This window comes from Triticum dicoccoides, chromosome 5B (genome assembly GCF_002162155.2).
Source record: "Triticum dicoccoides isolate Atlit2015 ecotype Zavitan chromosome 5B, WEW_v2.0, whole genome shotgun sequence".
Lineage (NCBI taxonomy): Eukaryota > Viridiplantae > Streptophyta > Magnoliopsida > Poales > Poaceae > Triticum > Triticum dicoccoides.
Window position 1 is genome coordinate 725613882 of NC_041389.1, and position 18674 is coordinate 725632555.

The following is an 18674-nucleotide window of genomic DNA, read 5'->3' on the forward strand; positions in this document are numbered from 1 at the left end:
CTGAGACAGTACATCACTACTGGGCCAGATTCCTCCTGGTTATGGACAGGATAAAGGACTACCAAGAGGAAAACGCAATCTCAATTTTTTGCAATAATTGCACGGACGAGGGAATCTTGAACGCCGTCAGCCGTCGTGAAATTACACGCTTCGCCGACCTGGCGTCCATAGTACGAAAGTACTGTGCGATGGAGAGTTTCTGGACAACCGAAAATAAGTTTTGGGATAATCCGGCCCCGAATACAACCCTAGTCCGCAACAAAAGGGTGCATTACACTCAGTCACCAGATACAAAAATCAAAAAGCAAATACCCCATAGAGGGCATGGAACCGTACTGGAGGGATGGCTTAGCGGACCCTGTAAAATTCACAGTACAGAAGGCGCCGTCCCAACACATAGCCTTCGAGCATGTTGGATATTACGGCAGGTGGCCAAAAGTGGAGAGGAGCTTCTAGCCCCGGAAAACCACTCCAACAATACCGGTACGGTATCAACAGTCTTCGAGACTTTCGCATCAAACAATATGCGGAAACGAACAATCCGCAGCCTTGCCGAAGTCTACCAAGTAGCAACAACTAATCCATGGAGTGACACAGCCATCACCTTCAACGCCAGCAACGAACCTAAATCCCGAACAGCCCGAGCTCCAGCCGCACTGGTACTTAGTCCAATAGTGGACAGCTTTCGACTTACAAAAGTCCTCATGGATGGCGGCAGCGGATTAAACCTCATCTACAAGGAAACCCTTCAAAAAATGGAAATAGACTGGAGCCGCATTGAGCGAAGCAGCACAACCTTTAGACGAATAATCCCTAGCCGGGAGGCGCGCTGCACAGGAAAAATCACACTCGATGTGGTATTCGGCTCGCCGGACAATTACAGATCCGAAGAAGTCACGTTCCAAGTGGCCCCGTTCAACAGCGGATATCACGCTATATTAGGACGAGAGGCATTCACAATTTTTCAAGCCGTACCCCATTACGGGTACATGAAGCTCAAAATGCCTGGGCCCGGCGGAATAATCACTCTCGTTAGTGACCCAGACATAGCACTCCGCGCCGAAAACAAGACAACCGCATTAGCCTTAGAGGCACTATCCGAAGCCCTAGCGGCAGAGGAACTCACCGCGCTGCGCTCTACGGTGAATAGGGACGATGTGATACTCGATAAGAGATCCAAGTCCACCTCCTTTAAACCAGCAGATGAAATAGTAAAATTCCAGGTCCACCCAACGGACCCGACAAAGACGGCCTCCATCGGGGCACAATTGAACCCTGATGTAGACGCCGCACTGTGAGAATTCCTTCGAGAAAATTGGGACATTTTTGCCTGGCACCCCTCGGATATGCCCGGAATCCCACGCAGATTGGCAGAACACAGCCTAAACATCCTAAAAGGATTCAAGCCAGTCAAACAGGCTCTTCGACGATTTTCCGAACCCAAAAGACAGGCAATGGGAGAAGAGCTAGCCAAACTATTGGAAGCCGGATTCATCAGAGACATCAAACATCCGGATTGGCTAGCAAACCTGGTAATGGTACCAAAGAAGGACAAATCCTGGCGCCTATGCGTCGATTTCAAAGACCTAAATAAAGCCTGCCCAAAGGATCCCTTCCCCCTCCCCCGCATCGACCAAATCATCGATGCCACTGCAGGGCACGATTCATTGTGCTTCCTGGACACATACTCCGGCTATCATCAAATCAAGATGGCAGAAGCGGATCAAGCCGCAACGGCATTCATTACTCCATATGGATCATTCTGCTTCAACACGATGCCTTTCGGACTTAAAAACGCCGGCGCAACATATCAGCGCATGATTCAGACATGTCTGGCTACCGAGATCGGCAAAATAGTAGAGGCATACGTAGACGACGTAGTCGTCAAAACTAAACACGTCGAAACTCTAGTAGACGACTTGAGGCTCACATTCGACAACCTCAGAGCATATGACATCAAGCTGAGTCCGGAAAAATGCGTTTTCGGCGTACCAGCTGGAAAGCTGCTGGGCTTCATCGTATCCGGTAGAGGAATTGAAGCAAACCCAGCCAAGATCCGAGCTCTGTCACAGCTAGATATCCCAAAAGACCTCAAGCAAATACAAAAATTGACTGGACGCGTGGCGGCTCTAAGCCGCTTTATCTCCCGTCTAGGAGAAAAGGCATTGCCCCTCTATCGCCTCCTTAGGCGCACCGATCTCTTCGAGTGGACGGATGCTGCCACCGCCGGACTCGAAGAAATAAAGGCCATATTGGCAACAAATCCGGTCCTGGCTGCGCCCAACCTGGGCGAACCAATGTTGTTATACATCGCAGCAACACATCAAGTTATAAGCGCGGTACTCGTCGTCGAACGAGAGACAGAAGGGCATAAATTCCCTCTTCAAAAACCAGTATACTACGTATCCACTGTGTTAACCCCCTGCAAATCCTGTTACCCGCACTATCAGAAGATAGCATACGCGGTGTTCATGGCATCCCGGAAGCTCCGACACTACTTTCAAGAGTGTTCGATAATAGTGGCCTCTGAAGTACCACTTAACGACATTATAAACAACCGCGACGCGACGGGCAGGATTGCAAAATGGGCCATTGAGCTCTTACCATTTGATATAACTTACAAACCTCAGCGAGCTATAAAGTCACAAGTTTTGGTTGACTTTGTCGCTGAATGGACCGAAGCCGAACTCCCTAAAGAGTACGGCGCATACTCCAATTGGATTATGCACTTCGACGGCTCTAAAATGTTAGCCGGATTGGGGGCTGGTGTCGTATTGACGTCCCCGACTGGGGACACAGTCCAATACGTACTTCAGATAATGTACACGGACTCCAACAACGCAGCCGAATAAGAGGCCCTTTTACATGGTCTTCGGATGGCAATCTCCATGGGCATTCAACGCCTAGAGGTGCGCGGGGATTCAAACCTCGCAATATCCCAAATAAACGGAGACTTTGATGCCAAAGATCCGAAAATGGCAGCATATCGCAACGCTGTCCTAAAAATGTCAGCCCGGTTTGAAGGACTTGAATTCCATCACGTAGCCCGGGATAATAACCAAGCAGCCGACGTACTGGCATGCATCAGCGCAAAACGCAACGCTGTCCCTCCTAATATCTTCCTGGAATGGCTCTTCAAGCCATCCGTACTATGGGAAGAGGAGTCCAGAAATAACAAACCGGAACAAGCCACACCAACCGGCGATTCAGCCGATGACATAACACCTTCAGCCCACGACATAATGGCAGTAATTGCCCCGTGGACAGAACCATTCCTCGCCTACTTGCTTAGGCAGGAGCTTCCCGAAGACCAAAATGAGGCCCGCTGCATTGTCCGGCGATCTAAAGCCTACAAGGTCTATGAGGGAGAACTTTATAAGAAAAGCACAACCGGAGTCCTTCAAAGGTGTATCTCCGAAGAGGAAGGGCGAAACCTCCTGGCTGAAATTCACGCCGGACTAGGTGGACACCATGCCGCAGCTCGGACCCTTGTAGGAAAGGCATTCCGTACAGGATTTTATTGGCCGACGGCCCGAGCAGATGCTCAGGACTTAGTCCAAAGATGCGTCGGTTGTCAGCTCTTTGCTAATCAGAGCCATATGCCACCCACCGCCCTCAAAACTATACCCATTACCTGGCCGTTCGCAGTCTGGGGGCTTAACATGGTTGGACCACTTAAAGGGGGAACCCACAAGCAAAGGTACCTATTGGTCATGGTGGATAAATTCACCAAATGGATAGAGGCCAAGCCAGTTAAAATGGCAGAGTCCGGACCAGTGATAGACTTTATATCCGGGGTAGTACACCGTTATGGTGTCCCCCACAACATCATCACCGATAACGACACGAACTTCACGGCCGATGAGGTTAAATCATGGTGCAAAAATATGGGCATCAAGCTCGATTACGCTTCAGTCTATCATCCTCAAACCAACGGTCAAGTGGAACGAGCAAATGGTCTAATAATGAGCGGCATCAAACCCAGACTAGTGCGGTCCCTTACGAAATCTGACACGCACTGGGTAGAGGAGCTCGACTCCTTACTCTGGGGGCTGCGGACAACGCCTAACCGTACTACCGGATTCACACCATTTTTTATGGTATACGGCGCAGAAGCAGTTTTGCCCTGCGACATAATTCATGACTCACCTCGAGTGCGCATGTACGAAGAAAGAGAAGCCGAGTTGGATCGACAGGACAGCTTGGACGCATTGGAGGAAGAACGCGACATCGCCAAGGCTCGTTCCGCATTCTATCAGTAGCAGGCTCAAAGATACCAAAGCAGAGAAGTACGGGCCAAGACTTACAACGTTGGCGAACTAGTTCTACGCCTGCCGGAAAAGAAAAAGGACAAGCTCAAGCCCAAATGGGAAGGCCCCTTCATCATCGATCAAGTCCTGACCGGCGGAGCGTACCGTCTACGAAATGCATCGGATAACCGACTCGAGCCGAACCCATGGAACGCAGCCCGCCTCCGAAGATTCTATGCCTAGCGCCAGACTAAGAGTTCGTCCCTTTCCCCCCGTCCAATTTTTTTTTACTTCAGCTGCCTTTTGTTTATATTTTTTCTTCTCAACCCTATTCATCCAAGCCTTAAAGGGCCTACTTGCGCAACGTTCGCGCGCAATTGATGTGCTATCCGCACTCATTATACCTGGGGGCTTCTTTACAAGAAGCTTAATTATAAGGGCTTCATGCCCAGCACATGTGTCAAGCCTCCACATGTACCTTTTATTCACCATTATATGCATCGATATGACTTAAGTTTTGGCCAAGCTGGGTTGCCTGGCTCCTGTGCTTACCCCTACATTCCCAATTGTTCGGCTAGGAGGTAAAGGGAGCACCTCTGCGATTGTTACTGCCGGGTCAGCCGGATGTGTACCTCAGACTGGGTGAAGCCGAAAGCTAGCGTTCTTAAGGGAATATTCGGTCGGTGACTTAAAAGATGATTTTTTATCCACTTATTTATCTGCCTCCAGATGTTTTTCTGCTTTTTTCGCAGTCCGGACATGCACTTTAGGGCATGCCACCCCCAGAGGAAAGGAACCCTTAACGGAACTATTCTCCCTGGAAGATGTTTCTTACTACCCATGTAATATAACATAACTAGTTGGGCACTTGTCTGATAAAGCACTAATGACCCTTACGCCTGGTCTCCATGCATACCCCGGTTATTTCATAACCGAGAAGGTATTCGGACACACTCCGGACTCTAGGGTCCCGAGGTCGAAGCGAAAAGGTCGGCAAAGACAAATGATCTACAATCCGGGTAGAAGGCATTTTATATGTCATTTTATAATACATTGTCAAATCGACTGATTGTATTCTTCCTCAATCCCGTCTAACAGGTTGTCTAATTTATAGTCCTATTGGGAAAATTTAGCGGCCAACTCTACTTGGCCGTATACTAAACTCACAGGGATCTCCTTCCCATCGGGCCCCACATGTCCGACTTCAGCCATGTGGTTGGGATCCGCCTTCTTGTACCGCGTCTTCACCATGGCCCAGGCCTCCCTAGCACCTTGGCGGCAGGCCGAAATCTTCCATAAATGGAAGCGCTGCCGCATTCCCTGCAGCTTCTCCGCAAGCTCCCCAAGGCCCTCGGGCAAGGAGAAGGCTGGCCATAAAGCCTGGATGACGCCGCTCATTGCCTGCCGAACTCGTTCGATCAGTTGCAACAATTCGGGAAGTTGATCACCCGTTGATACGGGCATCTCCTCCGCAGGGCGACCTGTGAGCATACCTGCAGACATGTTCTGTCAAATTGACTTCCTCGCCGAACTCTTCTTCTCAAAGGAGTTCGCTCAAGCACTTACTATAGATGCCGCGATGAAGTTGCTGATTCTCCTTAACGGAGCCCGACAGCTTAGCCCGAACGCCTTTCAGCTCTTCTCCTAGCTGGGCATGGGCATCCTGGAGCTTGTTCCTTTCATGCTGCACCTTATGCAGCACCCTCTCGCCGGCCTTTAGTTGGCGCAGAAGTTCTTGCCTGTCCGGATCTTGTCCGGCAGCACCTGCAACGTCATTTTTTAGACTTGCGCAAAGGCCAAACGCTACTTATCTTTCTAAAATAATGCATTACCAGGAGAGGTCCTTGCGTTTCCTCCTACGCCAGAGAGTGCGGCCTCAAGTTGGGCCTTGCACTCTTGCAGCTCCTGAGACAGTTGGGTATTCTTCTCGGTAAGATTCTACGTTTCATATGATCCTTAAATCAGTTAATATAACTATTTTAAGTCTCGGGGGCTACTGGCATATATAACTATAAAATTCTCTTACCCGTATGTCTTTTACATACTGCTCCGTGGCTCTGGTAAAACCATCTTGAGCAGCACGAAGGTGCGCGACCCCCGTGTTAAAGGCATTCAACGCCTCGGGGGAGAAGCACGCGTCACGAAATACTGTCCGACGGTGCCTGTGATTCAGGGCACTCTCCACCTCAGACTTGGTGGCGGATAGTCTGTCGGCATCCTCCGTCGGAGGAACGTCCGGCTCGCGCCTTGCGCTCGCCTCCCACTCCAGACCAGGTGCTGGAGCCTGGCTGGTAGAGGTTGGATTGGCAACCTCCACGCCCGCAGTCCGGCGGACGCTTTTTTCCCTACAAAAGTCATGAGCACTCAAACGCTTCCTAGGAACGTTGCTCTAAATAATGAATTGTGAGCTACACCTTTGCGGCGACGTTTCAGTCCGCGCCGCGCTCCTCTTCCGCCTACTGGTCCGGATTGGCCCTTGTTGGCCAGCCACCGCGGGCTCGGCTTCTCGCCCTAGGGGCGCCTCCTGCTCAGCGCCATCGTATACGGTGGTCAGAAGTAAGCAAGGAAGGAATGACGGTGTCAGGACTTCGGTCGCAATCACCTGGGAAGCCGGATATAGTCCGGGATAGTCGGCCGTGATGGCGACTAAAGCATTGTCCATGCTGAGCTGGTGGAACACCCCGTCGATTAGCTCCACCATTATGTCCGGATCCTCTTCGGAGGCCGGATCCCGGGACCTCTCTGGATCCTCGGGTTGCGGAGCTGGACTTAGCATGTCCTCCATGATCCGGCGCAGCTCCTGCGTCGAAAGAAGAACACAATATAAGAAACTTAAATTTCAAAAAGCATGAGTCGGGCACGCAGAGTGTTCGCTTACCCAAGGCCGGGGATTATTCATGGAGAACCCATTTAACGGGTTCGTCCGAAGGAAATCCTCCTTCTCCCCCTTATACAGGCCGGACAGGATCGTCACCAGATCTTCGACCGAATCCGGCCCTTTGCGGCCATGACGGGTGGCATCGTCCTCCCCGTTGAAATCCCACATGGGGTGGCCCCTGTATTGTAGTGGCTGCACCCCCCGCATAATGCATGTCGCCATGACTCCAATCATGGTCAATCCAGCATGGGCCAGTAACCTTATTCGGCCCATCAAATAATGGACGCTCTTGTCTTCCTCCAGTTGGGGGGTCCGCGGATGCCAACTAAGGCGTTTCTTCAGAGGAGCATTGCTGAACTCCGGGAGGCTGATCCGAACAGGGTCCGGCAGCGGAGCGTCTTCTATATAAAACCATTCCGAAGGCCAGTCTTCGGACGCCTTCTTAGGGGTTCCGGATGGATATCCGGTCCCGGCAATGCGCCATATTTCGGCGCCGCCCACTTGATATATGGACCCCTCGTGAGAACGGGGTACAAGGCAGAACAACCTCTTCCACATCACGAAATAGGGCTCGACGCCCAGGAATAGCTCGCAAAGAGCTACGTAACCCGCAATATGCAGGATTGAGGCGGGCGTGAGGTGATGAAGCTGGAGTCCGTAGAACTCCAGGAGCCCACGGAGGAATGGATGTACAGGAAATCCGAGCCCCCTTATCAGATAGGGGACGAAGCATACCCGCTCCCCTTTGTTGGGATTTGGGGTAACCTCCGCTTGCTTCCCACCTTTGTAGGTGGCCAGCCCGGCTCGAACCGGAACCATGAAGGCCGGAGGGAGATATCCCCCCGCTTGGAGCTTCACCAGCTCGCTGTGCGGAATAGAGCATCTCCTCCAATCTCCTGGCAAAGGGCTGGGAGCGCGAGAAGAGGAGCCGCATTGACGGTCCATGATGGAATGGATTCTTGGTCGAAAGCGCTCCGATGAGTATTTGTGGGAGGAAGATGGTGATTTGGATCTGGATTCTTGCCTCCCTTATAGGCAGATTATTCGCACAACTAGGGGGTAAAACATAAAAGACACTCTGGCTTTCACATTCGCGCGGCGCATGGAAGAAGGCCATTATTGGGCGTGGAAGCCAAGACGCGCAACATTGATGAGGAAGCCGGACACTGTTCGGCAGGTACATAGAACTTGAAGGAGAACCCGCCTTGCAACGCCGAAGACTACACACATGCTGGACTTATCGTCATTGAAGCCTGGTTCGGGGGCTACTGAGGGAGTCCCGGATTAGGGGGTGTCCGGATAGCCGGACTACCATCATCGGCCGAACTATCATCGGCCAGACTATCATCATCGACCGGACTCCAAGACTATGAAGATACAAGATTGAAGACTTCGCCCCGTGTCCGGATGGGACTTTCCTTGGCGTGGAAGGCAAGCTTGGCGATACGGATATGTAGATCTCCTACCATTGTAACCGACTCTGTGTAACCCTAGCCCTCTCCGGTGTCTATATAAACCGGATGGCTCTAGTCCATAGGACACAACAACAACCATTACAATCATACCATAGGCTAGCTTCTAGGGTTTAGCCTCCTTGATCTCGTGGTAGATCCACTCTTGTAAACATCCACAATATCAATATCAATCAAGCAGGACGTAGGGTTTTACCTCCATCAAGAGGGCCCGAACTTGGGTAAAACATCGTGTCCCTTGTCTCCTGTTACCATCCGCCTAGACGCACAGTTCGGGACCCCCTACCCGAGATCCGCCGGTTTTGACACCGACAAGCATCAAGTGTTGATGGTCAATAAGACCACCAGTTTCAAGAAAAAGGGCAAAGGGAAGAAGAAGGGGAACTTCAAGAAGAACAACAAACAAGTTGCTGCTCAAGAGAAGAAACCCAAGTCTGGACCTAAGCCTGAGACTGAGTGCTTCTACTGCAAGCAGACTGGACACCGGAAGCGGAACTGCCCCAAATATTTGGCGGATAAGAAGGATGGCAAAGTGAACAAAGGTATATGTGATATACATGTTATTGATGTGTACCTTACTAATGCTCGCAATAGTACATGGGTATTTGATACTGGTTCTGTTGCTAATATTTGCAACTCGAAACAGGGACTACGGATTAGGCGAAGATTGGCTAAGGACGAGGTGACGATGCGCGTGGGAAATGGTTCCAAAGTCGATATGATCGCGCTCGGCATGCTACCTCTACATCTACCATCGAGATTAGTTTTAGACCTAAATAATTGTTATTTGGTGCCAGCGTTGAGCATGAACATTATATCTGGATCTTGTTTGATTCGAGACAGTTATTCATTTAAATTAGAGAATAATGGTTGTTCTATTTATACGAGTAATATTTTTTATGGTCATGCACACTTACAGAGTGGTCTATTTTTTATTAAATCTCGATAGTAGTGATACACATATTCATAATGTTGAAGCCAAAAGATGCAGAGTTGATAATGATAGTGCAACTTATTTGTGGCACTGCCATTTAGGTCATATCGGTGTAAAGCGCATGAAGAAACTCCATACTTATGGACTTTTGGAATCACTTGATTATGAATCACTTGGTACTTGCGAACCGTGCCTCATGGACAAGATGACTAAAACGCCGTTCTCCGGAACTATGGAGTGAGCAACTGATTTGTTAGAAATCATACATACTGATGTATGTGGTCCAATGAATATTGACGCTCGCGGTGGGTATCGTTATTTTCTCACCTTCACAGATGATTTGAGCAGATATGGGTATATCTACTTGATGAAACACAAGTCTGAAACATTTGAAAAGTTCAGAGAATTTCAGAGTGAAGTGGAAAATCATCGTAACAAGAAAATAAAATTTCTACAATCTGATCGTGGAGGAGAATATTTGAGTTACGAGTTTGGTTTACATTTGAAACAATGCGGAATAGTTTCGCAACTCACGCCACCCGGAACACCACAACGAAATGGTGTGTCCGAACGTCGTAATCGTACTTTACTGGATATGGTACGATCTATGATGTCTCTTACCGATTTACCGCTATCGTTTTGGGGTTATGCTTTAGAGACGACTGCATTCATGTTAAATAGGGCACCATCAAAATCCGTTGAGACGACGCCTTATGAACTGTGGTTTGGCAAGAAACCAAAGTTGTCGTTTCTTAAAGTTTGGGGCTGCGATGCTTATGTGAAGAAACTTCAACCAGATAAGCTCGAACCCAAATCGGAGAAATGTGTCTTCATAGGATACCCAAAAGAGACTATTGGGTACACCTTCTATCATAGATCTGAGGGCAAGATTTTCGTTGCTAAATTTGGATCCTTTCTAGAGAAGGAGTTTCTCTCGAAAGAAGTGAGTGGGAGGAAAGTAGAACTTGATGAGGTAACTGTACCTGCTCCCTTATTGGAAAGTAGTTCATCACAAGAACCGGTTCCTGTGACAACTACACCAATTAGTGAGGAAGCTAATGATATTGATCATGAAACTTCAGATCAAGTTTCTACTAAACCTCATAGGTCTACCAGAGTAAGATCCGCACCCGAGTGGTACGCTAATCCTACTCTGGAAGTCATGTTACTTCACCATGGCGAACCTACGAACTATGAGGAAGCGATGATGAGCCTAGATTCCGCAAAATGGCTTGAAGCCATGAAATCTGAGATAGGATCCATGTATGAGAACAAAGTATGGACTTTGGTTGACTTGCCCGATGATCGGCAAGCCATTGAGAATAAATGGATCTTCAAGAAGAAGACTGACGCTGATGGTAATATAACTGTCTACAAAGCTTGACTTGTTGCAAAAGGTTTTCGACAAGTTCAAGGGGTTGACTACGATGAGACTTTCTCACCCGCAGCGATGCTTAAGTCTGTCTGAATCATGTTAGCAATTGCCACATTTTATGATTATGAAATTTGGCAAATGGATGTAAAAACTGCATTCCTGAATGGTTTTCTGGAAGAAGAGTTGTATATGATGCAACCGGAAGGTTTTGTCGATCCAAAAGGTCCTAACAAAGTGTGCAAGCTCCAGCGATCCATTTATGGACTGGTGCAAGCATCTCGGAGTTGGAATAAACGCTTTAATAGTGTGATCAAAGCATATGATTTTATACAGACTTTTGGAGAAGCCTGTATTTACAAGAAAGTGAGTGGGAGCTCTGTAGCATTTTTGATATTATATGTAGTGACATATTGTTAATTGGAAATGATATAGAATTTCTGGATAGCATAAAGGGATACTTGAATAAAAGTTTTTCAATGAAAGACCTCGGTGAAGCTGCTTACATATTAGGCATCAAGATCTATAGAGATAGATCAAGACGCTTAATTGGACTTTCACAAAGCACATACCTTGATAAAGTTTTGAAAAAGTTTAGAGAGGAAGTTTCATCGCGTTTTACGATATGGATCCACCGCCATGCCCTAAAACCTCTCGGGAGGGCTGATCTGGAGTCTGTTCGGGGCTCCGGAGAGGGGCATTCGTCGATGTCGTCATCATCAACCATCCTCCATCACCAATTTCATGATGCTCACCGCCGTGCGTGAGTAATTCCATCGTAGGCTTGCTGGACGGTGATGGGTTGGATGAGATTTACCATGTAATCAAGTTGGTTTTGTTAGGGTTTGATCCCTACTATCCACTATGTTCTGAGATTGATGTTGCAATGACTTTGCTATGCTTAATGCTTGTCACTAGGGCCTGCGTGCCATGATTTCAGATCTGAACCTATTATGTTTTCATGAATATATGTGAGTTCATGATCCTATCTTGAAAGTCTATAGTCACCTATTATGTTATGATCCGACAACTCCGAAGTGACAATAATCGAGATACTTCTCGGTGATGACCGTAGTTTGAGGAGTTCATGTATTCACTAAGTGCTAATGCTTTGGTCTAGTTCTCTATTAAAAGGAGGCCTTAATATCCCTTAGTTTCCATTAGGACCCCGCTGCCACGGGAGGGTAGGACAAAAGATGTCATGCAAGTTCTTTTCCATAAGCATGTATGACTATATTCGGAATACATGCCTACATTACATTGATGAACTGGAGCTAGTTTTGTGTCACCCTATGTTATAACTATTACATGAGGAATCACATCCGACATAATTATCCATCACTGATCCAATGCCTACAAGCTTTTCACATATTGTGCTTCGCTTATTTACTTTTCCGTTGCTACTGTTACAATCACTACCATACTGCTATCTTTACTTTTGCTATTGTTACAGTTACTATCATATTACTTTGCTACTAAATACCTTGCTGCAGATACTAAGTTATCCAGGTGTGGTTGAATTGACAACTCAACTGCTAATACTTAAGAATATTCTCTGGCTCCCCTTGTGTCGAATCAATAAATTTGGGTTGAATACTCTACCCTCGAAAGCTGTTGCGATCCCCTACACTTGTGGGTTATCAATCACCAACCTTCCAGGCAGCAGAGGAGGACAAAGAAGCGGAGAAGGATGACCCAGAAACTTCGAATCATGAAGGCCATGAAGATTGACCCGTCTGGCGGTTTACATATTTGATCTTCTGAAAAACACTTAATCATTTGGCTCCTTGAGTCATGTAATAGGCTAGTAAAACTTTTCCTTGTCGTGCCATCATGCACGTTTGTGGTATGCCCAACACTGTTTGATCTGCCACTTGAAAATTATTATTATATCCTTATGATGATGCTGAGTTATGCAGATAAAATTTAATCTGAGCCTGCACACAAGTAGATCACAAGAACCCTGGCGGTTTACCGCGGGGCAGGCCATAACATCCCATATATAACTGATGTGTAAAACAGTTTATAAATGGGGCCGGTTTAATCATAATTAGATATAATTATAACAAAAAATATCATACCTATGATATTGAATTATACTGCCGGCTTATGAGACCAATGCAGTAAGGGTGATAACCCAAAACTTAGAAGCCAATACTTCCAAGTATTTAATTTTGTCATATGCTGGCGACTTGTCATCCAAAGCCAGGCCGGGTTAACAAAAACCACGAATATGCTTCAGATATGAGCTGTGAGAATTAAGGCTATATAGCCTTAATCACTTTAAACCATATATCAGGATGGCATCAAGATGAACTGGAAAAATGTTCAAAAATCAAGCAAAACGAGAAAACGAGGCTATGCTTCGAATACGAGCAGGAAGCCGGACCAAAAGGGTTATAAATAGCTCTGATTCGAATACGATCAGGAAGCCCCCAAGTGGTTTGTGGCATTGCACCGATCAAAAGGGTAATGACAGCTACGATTCGAATACGATCAGGAAGCCCCCTAGTGACCATAAGTTTTAGCATTGCACCGTTCAAGAGGGTACCGACAGCTATGTTCTCTTTGGTGAATACACCTATGTTTGAACAGGAAGCCCCCAAATGACCTTGAAGTTTTGGCATTGCGTCGATCAAGAGGGTACCGACAACTATGTTCTCTTTGGTGAATACACATATGTTTGAACAGGAAGCCCCCAAATGGCCTTGAAGTTTTGGCATTGCGCCGATCAAGAGGGTACCGACAGCTATGTTCTCTTTGGTGAATACACCTATGTTTGAACAGGAAGCCCCCAAATGACCTTTTGAGATTATGATGAAAAAGAATCATTAGCTTTGAAGATGAAACGACAGAGGCCCTGCCTTATCAAGGATGCCAGCTTTATTATAAACATCATAATATATTCATTGTCAAAATATGTACATCATAAGAGCCAGTGGCTCAAGTGTAGTAAGGCCGAAGATGAGCAATATTCCACGGCCAGCGGGTCTCCTCCTCCGAATTACGTGAGTTCTTGTGCTCTCGAATATCGATAAGGTAGTATGACCCATTGTTCAAGTTCTTGCTGACCATAAAGGGTCCTTCCCAAGGCGGGGATAACTTGTGCACATCAGTTTGATCCTGGATGAGCCGAAGCACCAAATCACCTTCTTGAAAGGTTCTGGACTTAACCTGGCGGTTGTGGTAACGGTGCAGATCTTGTTGGTAAATCGGCGAGCGAGTCGCCGCAAGGTCACGCTCCTCATCTAACAGGTCAAGTGCATCCTGGCGTGCTTGTTCATTATCAGCTTGAACATAAGCCACCATGCGGGGTGAGTCGTGACGGATGTCACTAGGGAGAACCGCTTCGGCTCCGTAAACCATGAAGAAAGGCGTGTAACCCATAGATCTGTTGGGGGTGGTATTGATACTGCAAAGCACTGAAGGTAACTCCTCCACCCAACAACCCGGCGTCTGATACGTCTCCAACGTATCTATAATTTTTGATTGTTCCATGCTATTATATTACCCGTTTTGGATGTTTATGGGCTTTACTATATACTTTTATATCATTTTGGGACTAACCTTCTAACCGGAGGCCCAGCCCGAATTGCTGTTTTTTTTGCCTATTTTAGTGTTTCACAGAAAAGGAATATCAAAAGGAGTCCAAACGGAATGAAACCTTCGGGAGCGATCTTTTTGGAACAAACGCAATCAAGGAGACTTGGAGTGGACGTCAAGAAGCAGCCGAGGCGGCCACGAGGGTGCAAGGCGCGCCCTAGGGGGAGGGCGCCCCTACCTCGTGGGCCCCTCATGGCTCCCCTGACCAACTTCCTTCGCCTATATATATCTACGTACATACCCCGAAAACATCCAGGAGCACCACGAAAAACTATTTCCACCGCCGCAACCTTCTGTACCCGTGAGATCCCATCTTGGAGCCTTTTCCGACGCTCCGCCGGAGGGGGAATCGATCACGGAGGGCCTCTACCTCTAGTAGAAAATAGGGCATACGTTCGAGCCAGGTCAGCCCATTAGTCCCGGTTCGGTCACGAACCGGGACCCATGGGCCCATTGGTGCCGGTTCGTGAGGCCAGGGGGGCTGCCGGGCCTCGTTGGGGCATTGGTCCCGGTTCGTCTGACACATTTGGTCCAGGTTGGTGGCTAGAACTGGGACCAATGGGCCTTGCTCCTGGACCACCACCATTGGACCCGGTTGGTACCATGAACCGGGTCCAAAGGTGTGTCTTTAGAACCGGTTCATGGCACGAACAGGGACCAATGAAGGGGAGAGGGCTTTTTTGTGTAAAACATTGAAAGCAAATTTTTTACATAAAGCAAAAAAGGAAAGAAAATAAATAAGTAGAAAAAAATAAACTTTAATAAAGTAAAATAAACAAACTTTAATAAAATAAATAAAAATAGCAACAGTAAGTAGAAACAAAATATAATAAAAAAGCAAAAAAGAAAAAGTTTTCATAAAATAAATAAAAAAGCAAAAATAAAAGGAAATAAATAAGTAGAAACAAAATAAACTTTAATAAATAAGTAAAAACTGAAGGAAATATGCCCTAGAGGCAATAATAAAGTTATTATTTATTTCCTCATATCATGATAAATGTTTATTATTCATGCTAGAATTGTATTAACCGGAAACATGATACATGTGTGAATACATAGACAAACTTAATGTCACTAGTATGCCTCTACTTGACTAGCTCATTAATCAAAGATGGTTATGTTTCCTAACCATAGACATGTGTTGTCATTTGATTAAAGAGATCACATCATTAGGAGAATGATGTGATTGACTTGACCCATTCCGTTAGCCTAGCACTTGATCGTTTAGTATGTTGCTATTGCTTTCTTCATGACTTATACAAAGTTCCTACAACTATGAGATTATGCAACTCCCGTTTACCGGAGGAACATTTTGTGTGCTACCAAACGTCACAACGTAATTGGGTGATTATAAAGGATCTCTACAGGTGTCTCCAAAGGTAGATGTTGAGTTGGCGTATTTCGAGATTAGGTTTTGTCACTCCGATTGTCGGAGAGGTATCTCTGGGCCCTCTCGGTAATGCACATCACTATAAGCCTTGCAAGCAATGTGACCAATGAGTTGATTACAGAATGATGCATTACGTAATGAGTAAAGAGACTTGCCGGTAACGAGATTGAACTAGGTATTGGATACCGACGATAGAATCTCGGGCAAGTAACATACCGATGACAAAGGGAACAACGTATGTTGTTATGCGGTTTGACCGATAAAGATCTTCGTAGAATATGTAGGAGCCAACATGAGCATCCAGGTTCCGCTATTGGTTATTGACCGGAAACAGTTCTAGGTCATGTCTACATAGTTCTCGAACCCGTAGGGTCCGCACGCTTAACGTTACAATGACAGTTTTATTATGAGTTTATAAGTTTTGATGTACCGAAGGTTGTTTGGAGTCCCGGATGTGATCACAGACATGACGAGGAGTCTCGAAATGGTCAAGACATAAAGATTGATATATTGGAAGCCTGTATTTGGATATCGGAATCATTCCGGGTGAAATCGGGATTTTACCGGAGTACCGGGGGGTTACCGGAACCCCCCCCCCCCGGGGTTAATGGGCCTACATGGGCCATAAGGGAGAAGAGGAGGGCCGGCCAGGGCAGGCCGCGCGCCCCTCCCCCCTAGTCTGAATAGGACAAGGAAGGGGGGGGGGGCGGCGCCCACCTTTCCTCTTTCCCCCTTCCCCCTTCCTTCTCCAACAAGGCAAGAGGGGGGAGTCCTACTCCCGGTCCAGGCGCACCCCTAGGGGGCCGGCCGCACCCCCCCTCCCTCCTTTATATACGGGGGCACGGGGCACCTCTAGACACACAAGTTGATCTTCGTGATCGTTTCTTAGCCGTGTGCGGTGCCCCCCTCCACCATATTCCACCTCAGTCATATCGTTGCGGTGCTTAGGCGAAGCCCTGCATCAGTAGAACATCATCATCGTCACCATGCCGTCATGCGGGCGGAACTCATCCCTGACACCATGCTGGATCGGAGTCCGGGGATCGTCATCGAGCTGAACGTGTGCTGAACTCGGAGGTGCCGTACGTTCGGTGCTTGGATCGGTCGGATCGTGTAGACGTACGACTACATCAACCGCGTTGTCATAACGCTTCCTCTTTCGGTCTACGAGGGTACGTGGACACACTCTCACCTCTCGTTTGTATGCATCACCATGATCTTGCGTGTGCGTAGGAATTATTTTGAAATTAGTACGTTCCCCAACAAAAACAAAGAATTTTCAAAACATTAAAAGCAAAAAGAATTGTCATAAAGATTTTTTTGTTAGAAACTTTAATAGCAAATGGAATTATCATAAAGAATTTTTTGTTAGAAACTAAAATAACAAAATCTGTTTCTGAATATAATAATAAAACACAGTAATATTAAACAGGAGGAAAAAGAATCACTCAAAAATCTATTTTTATAGTAAAGTTATTCAAAAACTAGTGATTCACACAAATTTCAAAGAATTCAAATTTAAACTATTAAAATTGGAAAACAAATGGCACTAACAGAAAGTTTATAGTTTTTATTACCCAAAAGTAAAAATAATTAAAAAAATGCCACCTACTGGGCCACCATGGCGTGAATACGACTAGAAACCCAACCAGCCAGGTGGGCCAGGATTCAGGCCCGTAGAGGGCCCAGTAGGCCCACATGCATGTGCAGAGAGGTTAGGCCCGTAAGCCTGCTTTAGAGAGGAGCTCAACAGCTCAGGGCACCGCACCTTATAAACAGGTACGGTTCTCTCTCAGCTAGCGAGGTGGGACTAAACTTTGGCCGCGACGCGGGCAGCACAGGGCCTTTGGTCCCGGTTGGTGGCACCCCTTTAGTCTGACCGGGACCACAGGCCCCCCTTAGTCCAGGTTGGTGCCACCAACCGAGACCAAAGGCCTCTGCTTCCCGCCCTTTGGGCTGCTGAAAAGAGGCCTTTGGTCCCGGTCGGTGGCACCAACCGGGACTAAAGGGGTGTATTGGTCCCGGTTGGTGCCACGAACCGGGACCAATGCTCTGGGTATATAAGGTAGCACTTAGGATTTTTCAGTTCTCATCTCGCAGTTGCCCCCAATGACGCCGACTACATCGATGCCGGCAGGCTGCCCTGCCGCTGCCTGTCGCCCTGTCATCGTCGTCGCTGCCCCCGATGCCCCCGACGCTGTCATCGCCCCTGCCCCATTGTTGGCGTCGCCGTCGCCGCCCCCAACACCGTTGCCACACCCCTGCCCCCGACCCTGTCACCGCACCCCTGCCCCGAGCCCTCGCCGCCACGCCCGACGCCGTCGCCGCGCCCCTGCCTCGAGCCCTCGCCGATGGTCCGCGCCACCCTGCGCTACGGTCCGACCGGCCCCCTTTTCCTCCCTGTCCTCTTCTTGTTCATATATATATGATGATGTTGTTGATGATAGATATGATGATGTTGATGATAGATGATGTATGCTTTTTTTGTTCATATGATGATTTTTTTGCATTTTTAGAAAAATGTATGTATGTTATGTTCTCTGTATATGTTCATATATATGCAAAAGTTATATTTTGGAAAGGTTTTATGTATGTGTGTTCTCTGTATATGTTCATATGTGCATTTTTAGAAAAAAATTGTGTATGTATGTTCATATATGCAAAAGTTATATTTAAGAAAAAAAGAAAATGTATGTATGTTCATATGCAAAGAAGAGGAAAAAAAGAAAAAAGAGGTGTGTGGGGGGGTATCGTTGTCGATATACCCCCTCCCCG